This window comes from Macaca thibetana, chromosome 15 (genome assembly GCF_024542745.1).
Source record: "Macaca thibetana thibetana isolate TM-01 chromosome 15, ASM2454274v1, whole genome shotgun sequence".
Lineage (NCBI taxonomy): Eukaryota > Metazoa > Chordata > Mammalia > Primates > Cercopithecidae > Macaca > Macaca thibetana.
In genome coordinates this window covers 76,270,289-76,295,802 of record NC_065592.1, presented here as the reverse complement: position 1 = coordinate 76,295,802, position 25,514 = coordinate 76,270,289, and the positions used below count along the sequence as shown (strand labels likewise).

General features: G+C 43.0%; 1 protein-coding gene across 1 annotated transcript in view; it reads left to right on the top strand.

The window, feature by feature from the left end:
• The window catches only part of SLC1A1 (solute carrier family 1 member 1), a 92,600-nt gene that overhangs the window by 1,095 nt on the left and 65,991 nt on the right, over window positions 1-25,514 (top strand). The window lies entirely within an intron of this gene.

The following is a 25,514-nucleotide window of genomic DNA, read 5'->3' as shown; positions in this document are numbered from 1 at the left end:
TCTTGGTTCTGCTCGTTTGAAAACAGGGTTCGATTTTTTTCTTTGTTAATCCCGCACCGTATCTCCCCCTAACATCGCCACCTTCCTCACCCCCACACCCCCAACCACGCTGCCCGGACAGAGATTGAGTGTGGACTACAGTTCTCCGTCGAATTGGAAGAGGCACCTTGGCCTCCGGGATGGGCCGGACCCTTGGGGGAGGGAGGCTGAGAACGCTGTCGCCGCTCACCATGGGCAGTGCGTGGAACGGTGCCTTCCCACGCGGCGAGCGTCGACTGCCTGCACCCGGGCTCTGAAAAGCTGCCACATTCGTGCCTGAATTCTGGGATGTGCCATTGTGGCCCGCGGGAGGTCACGGGGGAATAGAGTTAAGAGAACTCAGCCGCCTCCCCTCCTGCCTTCCTTGCTCTCCACGTTGTTTTTGTATTTAAAATAATGTTTAAGCCATCCTTGCCTGTTTTTAAACAAGTGTGTATTTAAGTGATCCACCCCTCACAGATCACTGGACCAGGTGGATGTCTGAGCCATTGCTCAGAGGTATGAGTTATTTAGATTCTGATTTTTTGCCAAGGTTGTGTGTTTCTAGCTCTGGCCCGGGGATGCGCTTCCTTGGGATTAGGGCCATATCTATCTCCTTTCCCGTGATAGCTCCTCAGCAGGTGAGGGCTGTTGCACCCTCTGAGGAATGTGGATTCCTCGGCAGGCTCCACCTTCCCTTTGGAAACTGCAGCTGTGTTTGCTGAAAAGGCAAGTGGGGACAGCTTGTCTCCTCCCAAACTCGAGTACCTTCCTCTCCAGTTGCTGCTCCTAAATCTCAGAATATTTGCTGTTGTCTGCTTCCCCTCCGAACCGCCCCCTCCCCTTAGGGTGGGAATAGGGCAGGGAAATGGCCTTTGGAAGTTAATGGGATTGTTGGGGTCAGATTGGATTCTCCAGAAACTTGTGCAAAGGAAAGTCAGGTTTCTAGTAAATAAATAACATCCTGGAATGACCCTAGCAGAGGCTATTTGTAGGAGGAAAGGAGAGAAGTAGAGAAGCAAATCTTGACTATTTCCCCCAACAAGTGCCAAGTGGTTTTGGAATTTTTTTTTCCTTCGGTTTTGGACATTTTTAAGGGAAAGTTTATCCTACTCCACCATATTTAAATAGCATATGCTACAAAGAACGACTTGATTTCCTTTAGGCCAAAGAGAAGAGATGGCTTTGTTTGTTTTCCTAGTGATAAGAGTCGAGGATTAATTGTTAAAGCTCTTTTTGAAGACTTTGAGAGAGGGCCAGGGCGAGGTGGCTCACGCCTGTAATCCCAGTTACTCAGGAGGCTGAGTCAGGAGAATTGCTTGAACCCAGAAGGCAGAGGTTGAAGTCAGCCAAGATTGTGCCACTGCACTCCCGCCTGGGTGAGAGACCAAGAATTTACCAAAAAAAAAAAAAAAAAAAAGGAAAGAAAAAGATGACTACACCTATAATCCCAACATTTTGGGAGGCCAAGGAAGGAGGATTGCTTGAGCCCAGGAGTTGGAGACCAGCCTGGGCAACATGGCAAAACTCCATCTCTACAAAAAAGTACAAAAATTAGTGTGGTGGTGCACATCTATACTCCTAGCTACTCAGGAGGCTGAGGTGGGAGGATCACCTGAGCCCAGGGAGGTGGAGGCTGCAGTGAGCCATGATCGCAACACTGCACTCCAGCCTGGGCAACAAGAGTAAGACCCTGTCTAAAAGGAAAAAAAAAAAAAAAAAGACTTTGCAGGGTAAACACTGGCTTGTGCCTCCCTCCTGATTCCCTGTGAAAGTGGAGTTATCCTGCCTTTTCAGCATGGGGCTCTCCAGAGATACTCACTTGTTACCCAAGTGTTGCACACCACCGGTCAGCATGCAATTCACTAGAGACTGGTTTGGAAAAGATTTTAAGCAATTGTTCCCTGGCCTTTGGAATCGGTTGCATGAATACGTCTTCAGGGTCAAGAAGAAGTACATGCCCATTTTGCAGACATGGCCTTTGGTCTCAGATGGGCACTTTCCTCCAATTTTAATGTATGTGAGCCCCAAGAGCTTGGTTTGAGTACTTTTCTCCAGAAAGGAAAGTCACCACTTAAAAATCAAGTGTCCAGCTGAAATCTTCCTGGATATTTGCTCCCTCAGATGGCAACAAAGGGCAGTCCTGCTTCCGGTCTGAGAAGTCTCAAACCTAGACCACCCCCAATGTGCCCATTAACAGGGATCCTTTCCTTTTCCTTTTTCTTCAGAGTACTGGGCCTGAGTGGAAAAATCATACTTCTGTTTGTGTAGTCTGTAAGGGCTGATTTGTTTAACTGGCAGTGAAATTCCAGTGACTTATAACAGTGGCACTGAGTCTATTCGTAAACCCTTGCTAGATCATGATAGTAAGAATTTATTTTATAACTGCCTTAACTGATCCAGAAAAATCACAGGAGCTCTGATGCAGCCTCCCTTCTGGACTTTTCAGCATGTGGACCTTAAAGAAAAAAACTGTGAAATGTATTAACTATCCTGACAAAACATCATTTTCTGATTATAGCCATTGAAATGTTTGGTCCCTGACCAGGTGCAGTGGCTCTCACCTGTAATCCTAGGACTTTGGAAGGCCAAGGTGGCAGGAATGAGTGAGTCCAGGAGTTTGAGACTGGCCTGATCTCATCTCTAGTTCTAAAAAAAATTTAAAGAAATAATAATGAAATGAGATGTTCAGTCACTACTATAATTTAGTAGCCCTGACACTTTAAAATATTTGATTATAGAAATAAGGGGCAAAGATTTTTATGAGCCAGCTTAAAGTCTGATTTTTCAAGATACAGCACATGAGGGGAAATGTAATAAAGGTCATCTTCATCAGGAGTGGAAGTTCACTCTTTTCATGGACAAGGAAATGCTAAGAACCAAACATTTCTCAAATTCTTGTTCACAAGATGAAGGGATTGAATAGTTAGGTGACCATCTTGGTTAATTTCTGTGACACCTTACATGCTTCCTGAAAATAATATCTTCGATTTTCACAGGAAAATCCTCTATCCCCTACTAAAATACCACTAGGAACATTTTCACGGCTTTCATTATAATTCTTATAGGCTTATTCTTTACTTCCATAGAATGGTAGAATGAGCACAGAGCCTGGAGTGAAAAGTCCTTGGGATTTGAATTCTGGTACTATCAAGCTCTATCATGTAGGCAAATTGTGTATTCCCTACAAGCCTCAGTTTCCTCATCTGGAAATTGGAGATATTAGTCATTACCTCGTTTGTTATTAGAGGTGATTAAGATAATGTGAAAAATACTCAGTTGTGTGGCTGGCATATATTCAGCACTCAATAGTTGTTATTTTAAGGTAAATATGAATAATTTGATTATGAGAAAATTAATATTTTCTTATTAAATAAATTATCTCATATTATGTCTCTGTGTCTGTTCTGCTTAGTGTCCCACCTATAATTTAGGGTGATTCAAGTGTTTTGATGACCTGCTCTGTCTGAGCTAGTAACTGTCTCCGTAGCATTATTCATTTCTTTAAAGGGGAAATGGAAACAATGAATCATTTTGTTTTGTACCCCACAGGCTAATCGCTAATCCTCAATTCATTTAAATATATTATTTAAATATATAATTTATATAAATATAATTTAAGTATGTAAATTCTGAAAGAAGGTTTTATGCTCTAAGTGGGAATTCTGTCCAAGCAGAGTTACTGAGTGAGAATTCTACCAGCCTTCTGATTCGGGTCATCCAATAATGGTTATATAGTATATAATGTTGTTAAGGCACTTCTTATATCCTCACCCTATTCACACAATATAAAACCTAATCTTTCCCTCCAGACCAGTTATGCCATTACTTCAGTCATTTGAAAACTCTGATTTCAACTTAGAGCTACTCAGAAACAGCAATAGGTATTGGCATTTACATGACAGAGCTGGCAAGCTTATTCATTCTAAAGTGTTTTCTTTGGAGCACTAAGGAAGCAATCATGCATAGATTCTGATTCTATTATCTAAAATCAGAAACAGCTCCTTCATGGTCTTAGTAATACCCTTGCCCAGCCTCATGTCTCTACCCTGGAGCTCATGTAGCGTGCATCTGGAAGTGCTAATTTGAGACGTTGCATAGGCTTTCCCGCTTTGTCTGTCTAGCCCTTGAAGACAGGGCCCAGCAGCGGTTCACGCTGGTTCCAGGCTCAGCCCCTCACCTGCATAGAACCTTGGCTCAGCACTGTTTAGGAATATCCCTATAGTAATCAACACTTAAGCCATTCATTCATTTAACGGATATGTATCAGACACCCACTGTGCACCAGGGATTGTTCTAGAGCTGGGTCATACGGCATGTTCTCATGGGACTTAATGTTCAAGTAGAGAGAGGAAGACCATAAACAGAATACATAGGTAACCTACTGTATAGAGTATGTTAGATGGGAATAGTGTTCTGGAGTAGTATAGAGCAGGGAGTGGGGTGGCAAGGTGGGGGTTTGCAGTTTTAAACAGGGTGACAGGAGAGGCCATACTGAGAAGGTGACAGTTGAATCAGGACTGAGGAGAGGTGAAGGAAAAAGTTGCACAGGTATCTGGGGAACATTCTAGTTTGTGTGAGAAACATCAAGGAGTAGAATGAGGGAGAGAGAGAGTAGGAGGAGGTGAAGTGGAGGTGAGGCTGGGGGCAGAGCAGTAGGATGGTTCAGGTCCAAGGTCCAGGAAAGGGGAGATGGGTGCCTCAGCTGAGCAGCCAGGAGTGGAACACAATGGAAAGATAGCTGCTTGGGGTTAACCTGCAGGGCTTGGCTGAATTTGGTCCAAGGGAGAAGGCAGTGGCCATCTCTAGCAAAACAGAGAGTCCTGGAAGGGGCACTGCCTTGGAAAAGAATATGGCATGTTCCACGGTGGACATGTTGAGTTTGAGGAGTCAGAGGGGTGTTTGGGCAAAGGTAGGCAGCAAGCACCTGGCTAAGTAAGTCTGGTGCTCAGGAGACAAACGTGGAGTGGAGTGTCGACTTAAGAGAGCATGTCAGGGACCTGATTGAGGCTTTGGGAATGAATGAACCTATCGTGGGAGAGTAGGGAGAAGAGAAGACCAAAGACAGAGTTCTGGACAACCCCAGCACTGGAGGCCTGGGAAGAGAAGGGCCCCATAGGAGAAACCGGAAGTGGTGTGATAGAAATTAAGAACAGGAACAGTGATGGGTGACAGGTTCAGGGGCAGGAGTGAGGGGGTCTGGGGAGGGTGTTCAACAGCGTTGGGGATACAAAGGACAGGGACGTGACCTTCTGGGCTTTTATTTGGAGGCACTTAGATGTGAAAGAATTCAGAGAAAGTGGAAGTCATATTTAAGATCCAGAGAGTATTTTCTTTTCTTTTCTTTTCTTTTCTTTCTTTTTTTAAGAGACAGGGTCTCGTTTTGTTGCCCAGGCTGGTCTTGAACTCCTGGCTTCAAGCTATCCTCCTGCCTCAGCCTCCCAAAGTGCTAGGGATTACAAGTGCGAGCCGCTGCACCCAGCTTTGTTTTGTTTTGTTTTTGTTTTTTGTTTTTTAAGGAGACTTGAGTCTGACTGAACCTGAAGAGAAGTGATCATTAAAAATAAAAATGCAGCTGAGCATGGTGACTCATGTCTGTAATCCCAACACTTTGGGAGGCCAAGGTGGGAGGATTGCTTTAGGCTAGGAATTCAAGACCAGCCTGGGCAACACAGCAGGACCCCTGTCTCTGCAAAATAAAAATTAAATTAGCCAGGCATGATGGTGTGTGCCTGTAACCCCAACTACTCAGGAGGCTGATGTGGGAAGATCACATGAGGCCAGGGGTTCCAGGCCGCAGTGAGCGTGATCACATAACTGTACATTCCAGCCAAGGTGACAGAGCAAACCCTGTCTCTAAAAAATAATAATAATAAATGCAGAAGAGAGAGAAAACAATGAGTGATGTTGCGTGGAGAAGACAGCGTGAAGTGGAGGGACCTGGTCGGGGATTGGCCCTGAACAGAGAACAGGACTTTATACTCCTGAGATGGAAGGGAGGAGTTAAGGGTGAAGCATTGTATTCCTTTCCTGTGGCTGCCATAACAAATTACCACAAATTGGGTGGTTTAAAAAAACAGAAATTTTTTTTTGAGACTTATGTATCCATTACTCTGTGCCAAGTACTGTTCTGAGTGCTATATAGGTATTAAACCATTTAATCTTTCCATCAAGCATATTTTCAGGAAACTGAGAGTTAAGAAACTTGCCCAAGGTCAAGGGCAGAGCTGGGATTCAAACCCTGGAAGTCTGGCTCCAGAGACTCTGCTTCTAACCACTGTCCTCTCCTGCTGCTGTGTGATATTTATTACCGTGTATTCTGATTTTTCTGCCTCCCTCACCAACTCATGAACCCTAAGGGAAGGAATTTTGTGCTGCTCTTCTCTGTGCCCACAGTACCTGTCACATTGCACAGTAAGGTGAATACATTTGTTGAATTGTTGAGCCATTTATGACCCAGAGAGTTAGTAAAAGGTTGTCCGTGTTTGTCAAGGGAACAAATGAGCCTAAAACTTAGATCAAACTCTGTTTCCTCCATAACTTCTGCTCTGTGTGTTTCAGCCCCCTCTGATCTATGTCAGCAACATAGATTAACACTGAATGAGTCTATATAAATATCAAGCATATTAATCTTTTCTTTCTCAAAACTAGATTACAGACCCCTTGAGGTTCCTGTTGTTACATTTCACAGGCACTAAAAAATAAAATGAGCCATAAAGTAATGAGACTGACTCTTAAAAACTATTTTTTTAATTTTCAAAAAAGTGTATCTGCTACCTATACTCTCTGAGTCTTTGGTTCTTATTAAGAAGAAAGGGATTTAGATTAGCTAGGAAAGCAAAGAAGATTCTATTCATGCATCTTTTACCATTTATAGGTAGTGGATTATCTGGTATGATGTTTGTTGAAAAAGACTTGAAAACAAAAGTTCTGAAATTGATTACTGCTGTCTGCCACTGGCTTAGGGTCCGGAACTAGTGGTATGTGTGCTAGTAATTGTTGACTTGGGTTATAAAACCTCTGAGAGTCCTATAGCTTTAAGAACCTTTAGCTTTATGACTGTGTATTCATTCCACAGTTCATTGCTGGGAGCCAGAGGAACTCTTCCATAAGGAGCTAAGTGGGGGTTAAAGGGCATTACAGGATGATAAAATGACCTTGACGTCGAGTTAACTGTTTTGTGTTTGAACTGCTGATCAGTGACATAGGGATAATAATGTAAATTGTATACGGGGCTCTTACCATGGTAATATGTTCTAGGTCAGTATTATTAGATTGTTTATTACAACAGTAATAGAAGACCTAATATATGTATGTTTTTGGACCTTATATGTCTCTAATTTAAAATATTTGCAAAGTACACAATACTCCAAAAACACTAAACAAAATAATAGTTTCTTTAAAATGACAGGAGTAGCCTAGTTCCTATATCCTCAAAACCAGTGATTTCCACAACAATAAATAATCAGTTTGACATAGGGAAAACAAAAAAAGCCATAGTTATTCCTATATAATGGGGACTTTTGCTTTTAATGAGGAATATAGCTTTATGTTTATATATTTCTGAAAACTGATGAAAACAGACAAGGTTGCTAGTTTAGTCATATATATTTAGTTTGTATTAATATATTTACTCCATAGCATGCCACAGACATGACAATATTAGCAAAATACTGAGCACTACTAATTGGTTTCCATAATATTTTCTAGAAATTTGGGAGTTGATAGTGACTTAAGTTCATTTGAAAATACATATATATGTGTGTGTGTATGTGTATATATATGATATTGCTTATACGTTCTCTAAAATACTGAGATACGTGGTCTCTGTCTCTATGTATACATATATATGTGTGTATATTATATATGTATGTATATATTATGTATTATATACATAATATATATGTGTATGTATTATGTATCTTTTTTTTTTTTTTTGAGACCAAGTCTCACTCTGTCATCCAGGCTTCTTTTTTTCAAGTCTCACTCTGTCACCTAGGCTGGAGTGCAGTGGTACGTTCTCGGCTCACTGCAACCCCTGCCTCCCAAGTTCAAGCGATTCTTCTGCCTCAGCCTCCCGAGTAGCTGGGATTACAGGTGCCTGCCACCACGCCCAGCTAATTTTTGTATTTTTAGTAAAGACGAGGTTTCGCCATGTTGGCCAGGCTGTTCTCGAACTCCTGACCTCAGGTGATTCACCCGCCTCGGCCTCCCAAAGTGCTGGGATTACAGGCGTGAGTCACTGTGCCCGACCCTATATTATGTATCTCTATCTCTCATCTATCTATCTTATCTCCTTAATTAAGTACCTTAGAGATCCTTCTGGCCTAGCCAAAATTCTACATATTAAAGAATTAGGAAAAGAAACTGGGTTTTGAATGCTTATGCCTGGTGTTTTCATTTTTGCAACCAAATCAGAATCAGATTTGAAGCATCACTGAAATGATTCTGATTTTTGGTTGTTCTATGCAAGGTATATATAACTCAAGTCTATCAAATCAAAACCCCAAACAAAATGATCTAAACACAAAATTATAAAATGAATCTTTAAAATGATTTTACATATTAGACTCTGCACATGCAGGTTGGTATATACAATCTTAATGCCTCCTATGAGGAAGACTTTGAATATAAATCACTAATGGTTGGCAAATCTTGAATATCTTGTTAGATGTTGCTTAATTTAAGATATGGTGTTTTATTTAGGACAGTAACACTACACAATTGAAGTTGCTCACCTGTTAAAAATTTGAGCATTGGGCATAAGAAATAAAGCAAGCTTCAAATGAAAACATGCTGTGTAGAAAATTATCGTGCAAATTCAGGATGTGGTGGAGCTCAGATGGGTAAAGCCTGGGTTACATCAGACAAGGTAGGATTAGGACTCAGTTGTGAGAGAGCATGCATGCATGTGAGAGCACTTGCTTATAAAGAGAGAAATCTTTCCACATTAATTACTTGTGAGAAATTGTGATTACCTTTAACAGAGCCGAGACTGAAAATAACTGTCCTAGGGAGTCCGTGACACACTGGCCTGGTGCCAGGGAAGCTGTGTTCGCCTGAGGTACTGCAAATTTCCCGTGTCACTGGAGATTTGGGGTTACATATGCTGTGACAACTCAAGAACTCTCGAAGAAAATGAACTCATTTTAGATGACATTGAGTGGCCCATTTAAACCCCCCATAGCAGTGTCTGTTAAAGTAGAAAGTGTTTTAAATGGCCTTTTCTATTTTGTTTTGTTTTGTTTTGAGACAGAGTCTCACTCTGTCACCCAGGCTGGAGTACAGTAGTGCGATCTCGGCTACTGCAACCTCCACCTCCCAGGTTCGAACAATTCTCCTGCCTCAGCCTCCCAGGTAGCTGGCAGTACAGGCGCCTGCCACCACAACTGGCTAATATTTTCTATATGTTTAGTAGAGATGGAGTTTCACCATGTTGGCCAAGCTGCTCTCGAACTCCTGACCTCAAGTAGTCTGCCCGCCTCAGCCTCCCAAAGTACTGGGATTATAGGCACGAGGCACCATGCTGCGCCCAAGAGATTGATTTAGAAAGAGTTAATACATTACACTTGCTGAAGGAACAGCCCCAAACTGCAACAAAGAGTGCCCTGTTGTAATTAGTACACCCACAGTAACACCTCTGTTAATGGAAAGGAAGTGTTTCAGTGACTCACTCTTTGCCAGAAATGTTACTACTTTACTTTGAAAATTATCTGCTGACTGCCTGTTCCATTACCAAAGGTAGAATATTTCCTTTCCAGTAAATAGTCCTATACTTTCTGGGATGGACAGATCTCTTCCCAGCTCACAGATGCTTCACGTTCCTCTCCCAGGCCCAGCCTCAGCTATGTGAGCTCTGGGCAGCGGTCCCCACTCAGCCAAGACAGGGAGGGATACAGTGCCTTGTTCTCTACCACTAAACCCCAGAACCAGCCCTGAGAAGATAAGATGTCCCACCAGTCCTGCACTCATGCTGAGGTCACCACTCCCGAGCCCTTTCTTAATCTCAGAGTCCCTAACTGTGTCCAAGACAGGGCAGTTGTCACAGCAGATCTCCACATGTCTAGGAAGGCTCTTGATAGTAGAAAGTGTTTTAAATGGCCTTTTCTATTTTGTTTGTTTTGTTTTGAGACAGAGTTTCACTCTGTCACCCAGGCTGTAGTGTAGTAGTGCGATCTCGGCTACTGCAACCTCCACCTCCCAGATTCAAATGATTCTCCTGCTATCATCATGTGACTCTCTGCTTGGTCTGCATGTTGAAGTAATAGCGGCCTTGGGGACTGGGACTTGGCTTCAGAAACACCCTCAGAGAGGGTCCACATGGCCACACAGTGTGTTTATTCTTATAATCTCTCTGTGACAACTGTTTGGGTATAGCACTTTCAAATGGTTAAAACTACAGCACTTTGGCCAGGCACGGTGACTCACGCCTATAATCCCAACACTTTGGGAGGCTGAGGCGGGCAGATCACCTGAGGTCGGGAGTTCAAGACCAGCCTGACCAACATGGATAAACCCCATCTCTACTAAAAATACAAAATTAACCAGGCATGGTGGCGCATGCCTGTAATCCCAGCTACCGGGGAGGCTGAGGCAGGAGAATCGCTTGAACCCAGGAGACACAGGTTGCAGTGAGCTGAGATCGCACCATTGTGCTCCAGCCTGGACAACAAGAGCAAAACTCCATCTCCAAAACAAAACAAACCAAACCAACAAACAAAAAAACTACAGCACTGACTCAAACAAGGGGGAAATCCTTATAGGAGAGAGCTTGGGTGAGATTGTATAATTATTTTTCTACCACTGTTCTATTGCTTAAGAGTTATCTAGTTACTTATAACTCAGTAAGGAATTAAGTCAACAACAAAAAATGCACCATCACCAGAAATGCCTAAGCCACAGAGAGCCTAATCCCTGAGCCTCTCCCCATTACTGGAAAATAAACTGATACTGCTCAATTTCTGTGGGTATCTCAAAGACTTGTTTTCTGAGCCACTTAGCCACTTTGCAGGTCTCATTTAAGATTTCCCCAAATTATGGGCCAGGCACAGTGGCTCACACCTGTAATTCTAGCACTTTGGGAGGCCAAGGCAGACAGATTGCTTGAGCCCAGGGATCCGAGACCAGCCTGGGCAACGTGATGACACCTCATCTCTACACATAATACAAAAATTAGCCAGGTGTGGGTGGCTCATGCCTGTAGTCCCAGCTACTCAGGGGGCTGAGGTGAGGATCACTTGAGCCCGGGAGGAGGTTGAATCAGGAGTGAGCCAAGATCACACCACAGCAGTCCTGCCTGGGTGATAGAATGAGACCCTGTCTCCAGGAAAAAACAAAACAAAACAAAAAGATTCCCCAAAGTATGAGACATTGAGAGAGAGAGTGAGAGTGACATATTTTCTCCCTTGAAAATTTCTCTTTGGCTAACCAACCTAATATCAATATTTATTGAGAATTTACTATTAGTTTTATGTACATTTACCTCCCATTTGACACTCAGTACAATGAGTTAGGAGGTTCCCATTTTACCAGATGAGGAAACTGAAATTTACAAGGCTTAGGTCATGTAGCTGAGCACACAGAGCTAGGATTAGTACCCAGGACTGTCTGATTAAAGCTTAGGTTACTAATTATTAACCATTAAGCAAGTCTTCTTCCTTCCTAGCAAACCTTGATACACCTAATTGGTAGTTAGAACCATTCTGGCAGACAGGCTTCATTCTTGCAAAGTAGCCAAATAAAACCTATTCTCCTTCTTGCTTCAACTTTTGTCAGTCTTGTAGCTCTTCTTTATTGTGTGTGGTTAGTCCTTTCCCCTACGCTTCTCCTACATAAGCCTTCTCTTTGAGCTCGCATTCTAGTGGAACACATCTAGTTGCTTTCCCAGAACTGTTGTACTCTCATGCCCTAATCCTTTTGCTCAAATGTTTCACTCACTGTTATCCTGCCTATCCTCGAAGATGGATCTAATTCCCACTTTTATCTTGTAGACTTCTCTGACTGCAGTTGGAGATAATCTCCCTTCTCTGCATTCTTAACCCTTGATTTATATGCATTAAATTATCACCATTAGCACCACCATTCCCAGGCCTGTTCTGTGGCAGACATCACTGATTACAGTACTCTTCACTACTGAGCTCTGTTGTGGTCTCAGAATCCTCCAAACTTTGCTCCAGGCAACCACTGTTGATCAAACAGAATTGGCGCATAAGATGAAAAGTATTGTTTGTTGCTGAGAAAAGTTTATTCATTTGGCAATCAATTAGGAACTGAATTTAAATTGCGCAAGCACTGATCTTACTGATAAGAGAGGCAGAGTCAAAGTCTGTGTTTTGTCCTCTCAGTCTATTGATGGCAATACATGCAGAATCACTAACATGATCCTGAGTGTGGTAAATGCTGCAAGGAGGCTGTAGCATGCTGTGGGCCTTCAAAGAAGAAAGGTGTAACTGGGAAAGTTCCTGGAGGAGGCCATAATTGGAATGGCCTTGAGCAGGTGTGGTAGGATTTCTGGGCTTGAAGATTGGAAAGAGCAAGTCTGCATAAAGGTGATGATATGAGTAAGGAGGGCTTATTGTCTCTTAGGTTCAGTTTCAGTATTACATGGAACTATAATTTAATATATGTGTTGCTGTTCTTTCACACTTTTTCTTACCTGTTTTCTAAGGACAAGAATGCAATACTACACAGGTCTGTCACATCATAGCATCCAGCATTGTACTTACTTCACAGGAGGTGCCCCCAAATATTTTTGACTGATTACAACCTTCTTCACCGAAGAATTAAAACAAGTAAATCTTTGATGAACCAATCCCATTCATCCCCTAGAAACCCACCCAGTTGTATGGGTTTTTGAGTGAAGACCATGAGGAACTCTTACGCTAGCTTAAGTCATCCCAAACATACTTAACTCCTGGACTGGGGACCCCAGAAGAACAAGTCTGGTTACTAGCAGTTTTGAAGCCATTTTAGTGTGAGCACAGCATGGCCCTGAAGCTCCCAGACTGGACATCTGATCTTCCCAAGAAAGCAGCACCAGAACCAGCCTGATCTCCAGAGAATTCTTTGGGCTAATTAGAGAAAATGGAAGATCCATCTATTTTTCCATAATTGGGCCACAGCTTGGTGCTGAATCAACCCTGGATGGTAGAGCCTTTTCAGCTGTGGTATTTAGCAACTCTTACACCATTTAGTGAATTTATTTCTGGATTTTCCCCCTCCAAGTATCCTTTCACATCCTTATCCAAATTCTGCCCATTTCTCTCCCTGTCTGGAGATTATTTCTATGATAAGAAATTAATTAGCCTGTCTGTGCTACCTGTTCCAGGAGACTTTGAACAACCGCGTGGGTAAACACTAGATGTGGTCATCAGAGTCTGAAAATAAGTTTTTACTTTTTTATTAGCAAAAGTTAATTGTCAACCAGGAGATGTAACAGGCTTGCTCCATTTCTGCTGCCGCTTCTTGGATTTCTTTCTTGCATGTGGAGAATTTCCTGAGGTTTCACCAGACTGAAGAGATTCTGAGTTCTATGAAGTGATGGAGATAAAGATCTTGTCACAAAACAGCAAAGAGCACTGTGATTGGGTTTGAAAGGTTTTGGATTGTGTTATAGACAGTGCTCTTACTGGTTTTTAAAAAGTTGATGTTTTCTTCTGTGTAGATTTAAATAATTTCTCCCAGTAAGCTTTTATATTTAATTAAATGATACCTTTCACTGTGCAATCGCAAGAGGAAGATTTTCTAAATTAGACATCATCTTTACCTTGAAGAAGAAAATTGTCTGTTTCAGTGTCTTTTTGTAGCAAGATTGACCAAAACAAGTGGTAAATAAGTCTGTAATATTTAACTGTCACGAAATACCTTTGCTAATAAGGAAATGGCCTTGGTTTGGATTATGTGGAGTTTTGTGTGTGCGATGTGGGGGTGTATGTGTACATATATGTATATTTCTTTTTTTTTTTTTTTTTTTTTTTTTTTTTTTTTTTTTTTGAGATGGAGCCTCACTATGTCACCCAGGCTGGAGTGCAGTGGCATGATCTTGGCTCACTTCAACCTTCACCTCCTGGGTTCAAGCAATTCTCCTGCCTCAGCCTCCTGAGTAGCTGGGATTACAGACATGTGCCACACGCCCAGCTAATTTTTGTACTTTTATTTTATTTTATTTTATTTATTTTTGAGATGGAGAGTCTCTGTTACCCAGAATGGAGTGCAGTGGCACCAACTCAGCTCACTGCAACCTCCACCTCCCGAGTTCAAGTGATTCTCCTGCCTCAGCCTCCCGAGTAGCTGGGATTACAGGTGCCTGCCACCACGCCTGACTAATTTTTGTATTTTCTTAGTAGAGAGGGGGTTTTGCCATGTTGGCTAGGCTGGTCTTGAACTCCTGACCTCAAATGATCCACTCACCTCTGCTTCCCAAAGTGCTGGGATTACAGGCATGAGCCACCATGCCTGGCCAGATTACTATGAAATTCTATCCTGCAAGTGCTTTAGAGCCACTTGCATTTTAAAGTACATTTTCACATTTTACATATAATGCTATATGGTTGTGTTTGGGTTCTGTGTACAGATGGTTTTGTTATGAAGTGGAAAAGGCCTGAAATATGCTGTTCTATGTGAAGTAAATTGATATAACCTAAGAAAAGATCTTGTTGCCAGTTTAGAAACCATAACCTTAAATAGCATGCCTGGGTCCCCTCTGTATCTGGTTTAACATCTGCATTGAATATTGGTATTTCCCAATAATCTCCAGCTAATTTATTTTGAAAAAAAAAAATAGAAATCGACATCTACTTTTGCTTAAGTGGAAATAATTGAGTAATGCTTGGTTGCTTTTTTAACCTCAAGTCAATAACTGCAAAAGACTGGACTTACTGCACCTAAGATCTAGAACCCTGAAGTTATCTGAATTGGTGCTCATCACTGAGCTTGTGTAGGCTCCCTGAAGCCTATTCAGGGCCCTGTGTACCAGGGAAAAGGGTTGGCAGATCACAGTGCGTGGAGTATGCAGCCAGTAATTTTTTCTTAGGTTCTCTCTTTCTCCCCTCTTAGAACCTCCCCTCATTTCCCAGGGAACATCTGTTTTCCATGAGGGCAGTACTAAGGGGGCTGAAGATTTTCACAAACATATAATAAAAGATTCCAAGAGTAGGCTGGGCATGGTGGCTCAAGCCCGTAATCCCATCACTTCATGAGACCGAGGTGGGCGGATCACGAGGTCAGAAGATCAAGACGGCTAACACGGTGAAACCCTATCTCTATTAAAAATAAAATTAAAAAAAAAATTAGCTGGGCATGGTGGTGAGCCCCTGTAGTCCCAGCTACTCAGGAGGCTGAGGCAGGAGAATGGCACAAACCCGGGAGGCGGAGCTTGCAGTGAGCCGAGATGGTGCCACTGCACTCCAGCCTGGGCAACACAGCAAGACTCTGTCTCAAAAAAAAAAAAAATTCCAGGAGTAAACAAAATCCTCAAGTGTTACTGTGGAAAGATTATACTCACCATGTTTGATTTTTTTGGTCTCTGGTGGTCATCCTAGATGCATTCACAATCATTTCTAGACCTTCAATCTAATCCACTATTGTTATTAAATGAGCTGATCCACATGGAGTTACTTTTTGAAATTATAAAGTGCCTTATGAATGTTTACTATTGTGTTTTAAATTCTTAAAATATGTCTTAACTCACTTGAAGATAAAAGTAAATGTTTCTGTGGTCCTTCTGGGAGTGGGGAAAGTTACAGCTCCACAAAAGTTAAGAGAGAAGGGTAAACAGTTAGCAGGCAGGCAGCATAGTTGAGAGTCATGAGGAAGAGCATTCAAGATGACACAAATTTTGTAAGCAGACGTAAGGAATGGACTGAAGTATGTCCTGGAGACCCAGGTACTTAGACTTAGCATTCTGGGTTCAGGGTTCATCCAGGAGTTCCAGGCTTGCAGCAGGTCTAGAAAATCCAGAACGATGGGCCACCTTCTTTCTCCCAGAGGTCAATCTGATCTTAAGTTGCACCTGACTAAAACCTGCTGCAGGAGAGATGGTCAGCCTTTATTTACACACAGGGAGACGGCTTCCTAAGATTGTGTAGTGAACCAAGAAGGTGTTTACAGGCATGTGAAACTGGCTGTTGTAAAGAGGTAGTGATCTGGGACACGTGATGTTAGTTAAACTGGAGGAAAAGGTGTACCTTTCAAGCAGAGGATTCCAGGCCCTCTCCAAACCATACAAGTCTGAGCAAAGGGACAGAAATTCCGTCAGTGGCTTGGAACCCAAATATTTGCCCAGATATTGAGGAGGGGAAAGAGTGGAACGTGACCATAGGATAGATAAAGGATTTTCACAGGAATGCAAACAAGATGATAGGTAGAATCACCCATGAGATTAGCAAACAAATCGCTTTAAGAGGAAAAAAGTAGAACAGAGTCAACCACAGGTAGAAAATGCAAGACTTTGGAATCCACAAGTCAAGTCATAGATATGTATCTTGGGAAATAATCCAAGCACACATGTATGGGACTGACACACCTGTGGGAGAGAGAGTCTGGTTGTTCCGAGACTGATAGATTCACCCACCTGCTGGACTCTAAGCCAGCCGGATGCTTGCTCAAGAGACTAGATTCCTGTGGGCTGGTCCTAATTTTCCCAACGAAGCTCACCCTCACTTGAGCCCAAAGGACTCCTAAGACTCCATCCCCAGGAGGCATCCCCCAGGTGAGGAGCTGGACACTTGAATTCTCATGTGTACAGCACCATAGCCATTGTAAAAGGAGAACATCTCACAAGTCAGGAGTTACTGGAGAGACTTGTGTTTATGACACACTTCTGGGTTGGATGGCCCTGAGACAGTGTGACAGAATTTATCTGCATTCCTGTGGCCCAATTTTCATGCTTTGCTCATGACATCCTCCCTCAGTGATTTTTTCCTGCCTTTCACAATCAGGTTTGATGAGCAAAGAGTAGAAAATGCAGTGGCTTCCTGGGCATGTGCATTAAATAGCAATTAAAATGCATTCCTGGTTCGGCTCAATGCGGCAGGTGTCAATCAAACACCTACAGTGTGTCAAGCTTGATGCCAGGGGTGGTGGGGTACAGGAATGAGCAGACAAATGCTTCTGCCTTGGGAGCTTGAGATGAAAGGGAAGGAGAGCGCGAATTAGACCTGTTTGAGGGGGTAATAGAAATACAGATAAAACTGAGTAGGGTCCAGAGGAGAGATTCCTTCCACCTGGGGAGACAGCCTGGGAAAGGCTTTCTGGAGGAGACGGCTTTTTAACTAGGCTTTAAGGGATGGGTAGGAGTTTATTAGGCAGAGATAGTGGCAAAGGGCTTTCGAGGGAGGGGGATCTGTGTGAACATGAGTGTGAAAGCAAAAAAGCATGTAAGCAAAAAAGCGTGGAACATCTTTTAAGAAATAGCAAGGAGTTTGCTGTGACTGGATCTGCTGGGATTGGGGGTGAGAAGGACATGCAGGCCTGTATTGGTTAGGGACCTGGCAGGAAGCAGATGGTGCACTCACTCAAAAGGGTTTCACTGAGCAGAATTGAATCAAGGGACTATTTATAGAGTTCAGCAGGGTAAAAGGAATCAGCAAGGGATGGTGAGGCACCCAGGGATGAATAACTGGGAAGCTGTTAGCTCCTCTAGGCCTGAACAGGCAAGGGAGGGTAATGGGGTTTCCACAGTACAGTGAGAGCTGAGTTGTGGCAGGGACCAAAAGACAGGGCCTATGTGGCCGCAGAGGAACACACAGGCAGGGAGGGCAGAAGAAAATTTAAAAACCCCAACCTCTGTCTCTTTCCACCATTAAGATCTACAGCTACTGCCTCTCATTTGCTCAACCCAGCCAAAACCAGAGGCAAGGAACCCTGGATCAGTCCTCTCAGTGCACAGAGCAGGACAAAGAAAGACAGAGGGTGAATCTGAGGGCAAATGGAGAGTGACCAGCACAGAGCCATATGGAATGAAGTGCCATGCTAAAAGGTTTTCTTGGGACACCAAGAAGTGTTGAAAAGATACAGTCTAGGAAATGATGGCAAGGAAATTATTATTTATTTATTTATTTGAGATGGAATCTTGCTCTGTCCCCCAGGCTGGAGTGCAGTGGCATGATCTCGGCTCACTGCAACCTCTGCCTCCCAGGTTCAAGCAATTCTCTTGCCTCAGCCTCCCAAGTAGCTGGGATTACAGGCACATGCCACCATGCCTGGCTAATTTTTTCATTTTTAGTAGAAATAGGGTTTCTCTATGTTGGCCAGGCTGGTCTAAAACTCCTGACCTCAAGTGATGCACTCACCTCGGCCTCCCAAAGTGCTGGGATTACAGGCATGAGCCACCGCACCTGGTCTATTTTGATGACATCTGGTGATACTGGTGGCTGCTGCTTAAGGGCATTGTGGGAAATGAGAGGTCAGAATGGCTCCTACAGCCTCTAGCTATATACCAGCAGGACCATCTCCGGCTGGTCACACAGGCCTAGCCCTAGGCCTCCATATCTAGAGAGCATTGGCCCTGCATCTACCAGCCTTTCTTCCATGCAAGGAGGGCAAATGTGGTTGGTGGAGAAGACACCTAGAATACCAGTGGCAGTTTCTCTGTCTCCCCACTATAATTTAGGACTCATCTAATTGTAAGCAACAGAAAATCCAGTTCAAACAGGTTTAATCCAGAAAGTTGGAAGGTGGTGGGGGTAACATATAAAATTTATGGCTCAGATACCGTAAGAGTCTAGAAACAGTACCTGGCTTCTAGTACAGGGGTTTAGTATCATCTGGACCTGTTCTCTCTTTACATATAGTCTCTTTACACCTGTGTCGTTTTCACTCCCAGGCAAGACTCTTCCCTGGTGGTGAGATAGCTGCCAGCACAGGTCGAGGTTTCTTTATCCCAGTTCCACACCCAGCAGGAGAGATAAACTTTCTGATCCCTATTAGTTCAAACAAGACTCCATGGCCTTAACCTTAGGCTAACTCAGCCCTAAGTCAGAGCTCCATTCTTCAATATAGTCTTGGGACCAAAGGAATGTGGTGAGCTGATTGGCGAGACCAGGGTCACTCCCTCATCCTACCATGTTCCCCCAAGCTTCTGGACTAGTTAGGGCTTCAGCTCCATTGTAAACAAATTGAGAGTTAGGAGGTGTGCTGTTTACTGCAGGGACAAGGGATACTGTCCCTTAACAAGAACAACAAACCTGCCTTTTATCTGTTATGTTCCTGAGCTATTGACTGAAAGCAATCAATACAACACTCATAAGTTAAATTTTATTGAATTCATAGTTACAAAAGCCAGTGAAGTTGTTTAGTTATTAACCACATGGTTTGAAATTGATGGAACTGAGACAGAAATCACTTTAAAAGCTGAGAGAGGGTATCATAGTCTGTTCTGGTTGCTATAACAACATCCCACAGACTACGTAGCTTATAAACAACAGACTTTTATTTCTTACCGTTCTGGAGGCCAGGATGTCCAAGATCAAGGTGCCATTAGATTCCATGTCTGCAGACGGCCCACTTCCTGGCTCATGAATGATGCCTGCTAGCTGTTTCCTCACACAGTGGAAGTGGCAAGGCAGCTCTCTGGGACTCTTTTGTAAAGGCACTAATCCCATTCAGGAGGGCTCTGCCCTCATGATCTAATCACCTCTCAAGGGCCCCACCTCCTAACACCATCACATTGATGATTAGGTTTCAAAATATGAATTTGAGGGAGGACACACATATTCATACCATAGCAGAGGAGGAGAAAAATTAAGCATGTTTTGCCTTAAACTCTGAAGAATTCTATACAAACACACACACACTCACACAGACACACACACACATACACACACACATACTACACTACAGCTTATATTCAATGCTGAAAGTCTGAATGCTTTCCCCCTAAGAACAGGAATAAGGCAAAGCTGTCCATTCTCACCATTTCTATTGAATATCTCACTGGAAGCCTGAGCCAGTGCAACAGGGCAAGAAAAAGAAATAAAAGGCATATTGAAAAGAAAGAAAGAAAACTGTCCCTGTTCACAGATGGCATGATTTTCTACACAGGAAATCCCAAGAAATTACAAAATAATTTTTAAGACTAGTAAGTGATTTTAGCAGGGTTGAAAGATACAAGGTTAACACACAAAAATCACTTGCTGTTTCTATATACTAACAATGTATGACAGAAAATGGAAACTTAAATACATTGTGTATCATAGCTCCAAAAAGTAAGGATTAGGTATGTAGCTAACAAAATATATATAGGATCTGTACTCTGACAATTATAAAACACTGATGAAAGAAATCAATGAATGCCTAAATAAATGGAGAGACATAAGTTGTTCATGGATTGGATGACAACATAGGAATGATGTCAGTTCTCCCATAATTGATGTATCGATTTAAGGCAATTCTGATCTAAATCCCAGCAGGGATTTTTGTAGATATATCAAATTCTAAAGCTGATTCTAAAATTCATATGGAGGCAGGGTGCTGTGGCTCGTATCTGTAATCCCAGCACTTTGGAAGGCTGAGGCAGGCAGATTGCTTGAGCTCAGGAATTGAACACCAGCTTGGGCAACATAGCAAAACCCCGTCTCTACAGGAAAATACAAAAATTAGCCAGGCATGGTGGCATCCACCTGTAGTCCCAGCTACTTGGGAGGCTGAGGTAGGAGGATTGCTTGAGCCCGGGAGATCGAAGCTGCAGTGAGCCATGATCACACCACTGCACTCAAGCCTGGGCAACAGAGTGAGATCCTGTCTCCAAAAAACCAAACAAAAAATAAAATTCATATGGAAATACAAAGGCATTAGAATAGCTAAAATAATTTTGAAAAAGAAGAAAGCTGGAGGAATAATCCTATCTTATTTCAATATGGTTATCAACATATCAAGTATAATACTGGTGAAAAGATAGACATGGCAAAAAGTGCAATTACTTTTGCACCAACCTAATAGAGCAATGAAGCAGAACAGAGATTCCAGAAATAGACCCACACAAATATGCCCAGTTGGTCTTTTTTTTTTTTTTTTTTTTTTTTTTTTTTTTAAATTGAGACAGGGTCTCACTCTGTCTCCCAGGTTGGAGTGCAGCAGCATGATCGTAGCTCATTGCAGCCTCAAACTCCTGGGCTCAAGCAGTCCTCCTGCTTCAGACTCTCAAAGTGCTGAGATTGCAGGTGTGAGCCACTGTACCTGGCCCTCCAATTGATTTTTGACAAAAGTGCAACAGCTTTTCAAAGAGGAAAAGATAGTCTTTCCAACAAATGGTATTGGAACAACTAGACATCATATGCAGGAAAAAAAAAAAAATGAACCGCAACCTAAAATCACGTTACATTCAAAAATTAACTCCAAAAGGAAAAGAGAAAGATATAAGACTTTTAGAAGAAAACATAGGGGGAAAATCTTCATGAACTGGAGTTAGGCAAAGAGATCTTAGATGCCAAAGCACAATTCATGAAAGAAAAAAAAATGGTAAGTTGGACTTTAAAACATAAGTCTCTTTCTCTACAAAAGGCACTTAAGAGAATGAACAAACAAGCTACAGACTGGGAGAAAAGAATTGCAGATCACATATCCAACTTGTCTAAATTTGTATCCAGAATATATAAAGAAACTCTCAAAACTAAGTAGTAAGAAAACAAACGATCAAACTTTAAAAATAGGCAAAACCTGAACAGACACTTCACCGAAAAGGGTATACTGATGGCAAATAAACACATGAAAAGATATTCAACATCATTAGCCGTTAGGGAAAAGTAAAACCACAATAAGATGCCAGTAAATACCTATTAAGAGTGGCAAAAACAAAAAACAAAAAACAAAAAAAAAACAAAAAAAAAACACCACCACCAAGTGCTGATGAGGATGTGGAGCAACTCCCATTGCTGATGGGAGTACAAAATGGTACAGCCACTCTAAAAAAACAATTTGGCGCTTTCTTCTCACCTTAAATACAGCTTTATGATATGACCCAGCAGTCTCACTCCTGTGTATAGGTCCTAGAGAAAGGAAAACATGTTCACACAAAAATCTGCATGTGAATGTTTATAGCAGCACTATGCATAATCAATCAAAATGGGAAACCCAAATATTCTTCAATAAGTAAATGCAGTCTATCCATAAAATGTGATCCATTCAGCAACAGAAAGGAACATACCATTGATACGTACAAAACTCAGATGAATCTCAGAGGCATTATACTCAGTGAAAGAAACCAGTCTCAAAACTTACACAGAATATGATTCCATCTGCATGATAGCCTCAAAAAGACAAACCCGTAGTGATGGAAAACAGAGGAGTGGTTGCTAGAGGTTAGGAATGGAGAAAGGGTGTGACGACAAAGATACAGCATGAGAGAGCTCTTTGGCCTGATGGAGCTGTTCTATGTTATAATTTTGACGGTAGCTATAAGAATTTTAACATGTTGGCCGGGCGCAGTGGCTCACACATGTAATCCCAGCACTCTGGGAGGCCGAGACGGGTGGATCACGAGGTCAGGAGATCAAGACCATCCTGGGTAACACGGTGAAACCCCGTCTCTACTAAAAATACAAAAAATTAGCCGGGCAAGGTGGCGGGTGCCTGTAGTCCCAGCTACTCAGGAGGCTGAGGCAGGAGAATGGCGTGAACCCAGGAGGCGGAGCTTGCAGTGAGCTGAGATCGCGCCACTGCACTCCAGCCCGGGCAACACAGCGAGACTCCATCTCAAAAAAAAAAAAAAAGAAAAGAAAAGAATTTTAACATGTTAACCGTTAACCATAGAACTGTACACTAAAATAGTCAATTTTATTGTATGATCAACACATGTACACATACATATATCACCTTAAGAGTCAGTTGGTGCATACATGTCTGGCATTTGCAAGAGGGGGTCTGTGTTTACTGGTGGGGAATTCCTGTTTTCTAGTGAGTTCTCATCCCTGCAAAGAGCAGAACCTTGAGTGGCCTGATGCTGCCCTAATTCCCACTGAGGATATCTGACCTGATTGTTTTGGATATTGTTGGGCATGGAAGGTTCACCGACTTCTTAAGATAACATCCACAGGGCCAGCCAGAGCCTCCCTGGTTATCGGGCTTGGAGACACACATGTCACACGGATCATGGAGGAGGTTGGGAAGGCTTTCCAAATATGCTTGAGCTGAGTTTTGAAGTCACTGAAATGGTAATCAGATAAATGAGAGAGCAGAGGGAACAATAAATAAAGGCTCAAAGACATGAGCGCAGGGCAGAACTGACACAGTGGGCATGGTTGGGGCTGGGGCTGGGGCTAGGATGGTCAGGGAGCTTGCGTGCCACCCTATGTTAGGGAACCATTGAAGGGGCTTTAAGCTGGAGAGTGACTCCGCCAGATTTGCATCCTGGAAGATAGCTCTGACTTAGTTTGCAGAACGAATTGGCAGAGACAAGATTGTATGCAGAGTTTTAGGAAGTTGATGAAGTAGCCTTGGTGAGAAATGCGGCAGACCTGAACCAAGGCAGTGTCAGTGAGGGTAGAAGGGAAAGAGATGAATTTGAGAGTTATTTGGCCAATAACAGCAGAACTTGGTATGTGGCATGGGACACAGAGTCAGTTGGAATGTTCCAAAAGTGTACCACTTCAGACCCAAACCGCTTCAATATATCTGCTGTATCAGTTATTTGCTGTGGGGTCTTAGACAAATTATTTCATTTGCTTGTGCCTTAGTTTCTCACCTGAAAATGAAGTTACCTCATAGAGTTGTTGTGAAGATCAGAGTTAATTATGCTTAGCCCAGGGTCTGGTACATGGTAAGCCCTCCAAAAATGTTTGCAAATAAAAACACAATTTAGGGGTATCTATTTCTAGGTAACAAATCACCCCCTAATTTAGTGGCTTAAAATAATAATGACCATATCATGATTGCTCACAGTTCTTTCTTGTGATTGCAGGGAGCTGGTGGCTGGGGCTGGGATCATGTAAAGGCCATCACTCACTTGTCTTCTGCCTGGGCTGGCAGGATTCAAGCAGCTGGGGCTCCTGTATCCCTTTTCTTTCTGACTCTCTCTCTCTGTCTGTCTGTCTCTCTCTCTGTCTCTCTCTCTCTCTCTCTCTCTCTCTCTCTCTCTCTCCCCCCCCTCTTCTCTTTCTCTCTCTTCCCTACTCTTTCTCTCTCTCTCTCCCCCAACCCCCACCCCACTACCCTCCCTCTTGCTCTGGTTTTCCCATGTTGTCTCTCCAGCATGGCAGCTTCAAGGTAGCTGGACTTCTTACATGATGCTTCAGGGCTTCAAAGTGAGTGTCCCAAGAAGAAAACTCATCAGATGCTGGCCTCTTCTAACCTATCTCGGATTCCACATAACCTCACTACTGCTGCATTTTGTCTATCAAGGTGATCACGAAGGCCAACCCAGATTGAAGAGACAGGGACAGAGCCTCCATTTTTCTGATGGAAAGAGTTTCAAATATTCAATAGGCCTATGTTTAAATCACCAGGGGACCCAGGATGAAAAGTCTGAGGTTTTCTTAAGGGAGGATAGATAAGTTTATTTTTCCCTTGTTGGACCTCATGTGCAGGTATCCAGGTAGAGTCCCAGCAGGTAATTGTATATTGAGTTTGTCACTGGGGAAGCAGCATGAGGCAACAGATAGAGATGGAAATGGAAGCTATAAAAGCAGATGGGATCCCTGTGGGAGAGTGTGCTGCCCAAGAAAGAGGGTGGAAGAGAAAACCCTTGGTGAACATCAACATCCGTGTGAAGCACAATGTCAAAGGTGGAGAGGTGAGAGCTTATCCAGCTGGCTGAGTTCCTCTAGGCATCCATCTGGTTTCACTCCTAGAGTACTGCAGTCTGAGACTTCTTTCTCTGCGATTCAGGATTCTCTTGGTAAAAGAGTCAACTTTCCAGCAGGACTGAACCCTTGCTTGCCCAGATCAAGGGTCTTCTTCCACCTCTCTCAGCTGGCTGCTGAGTCAGAACCTCCTACCTTCCTCCCAAGGCCAGGCTGTGTTGTGGAGCCTTCTGTCCTGTGTGTTTCCAGTATGGCACAAGGCACTAGATCCTCCACTCTCTTCCCAGTCAGATATGTTCCCTGGAGTAAAAGAGTCTTTGAACAAGTTGTTAGCAAAGTTTCTCCTCTTCAACCACTTCGAAATGTCCTTTTGAATGTAAGCCACGTCCAAATAATTAGTCTTCAGTTCCAGATCCTGTTAGAGAGCCACATTGGTACAGGAGCTTCCCTGGTCCCTCTTTTGTGAGTTGCCATAAAGAAAGAGGAAGTGACCTGTGATCTATGAAAGAGCCAGGTTCTAAAACAGATTTGTCTGACTTCAGAGCTCAGCCCTTCACCCTAGGCATCCCTCCAAGAGACACCAGCATGAACTTACCCAGAACAGGCCTGAACATTTGAACAACTGAACACAATACACCCCAGCTGGCTCCTGGCAGATTGCACTCCAGTGTGGTGGGTTTAATTTGAGCAAGCAGATGAAATAAAACAGGGCTGGCTGTGGGGATGTGGCAGAGCCAGAATGGAGTCTCTTGATCTTTTTTT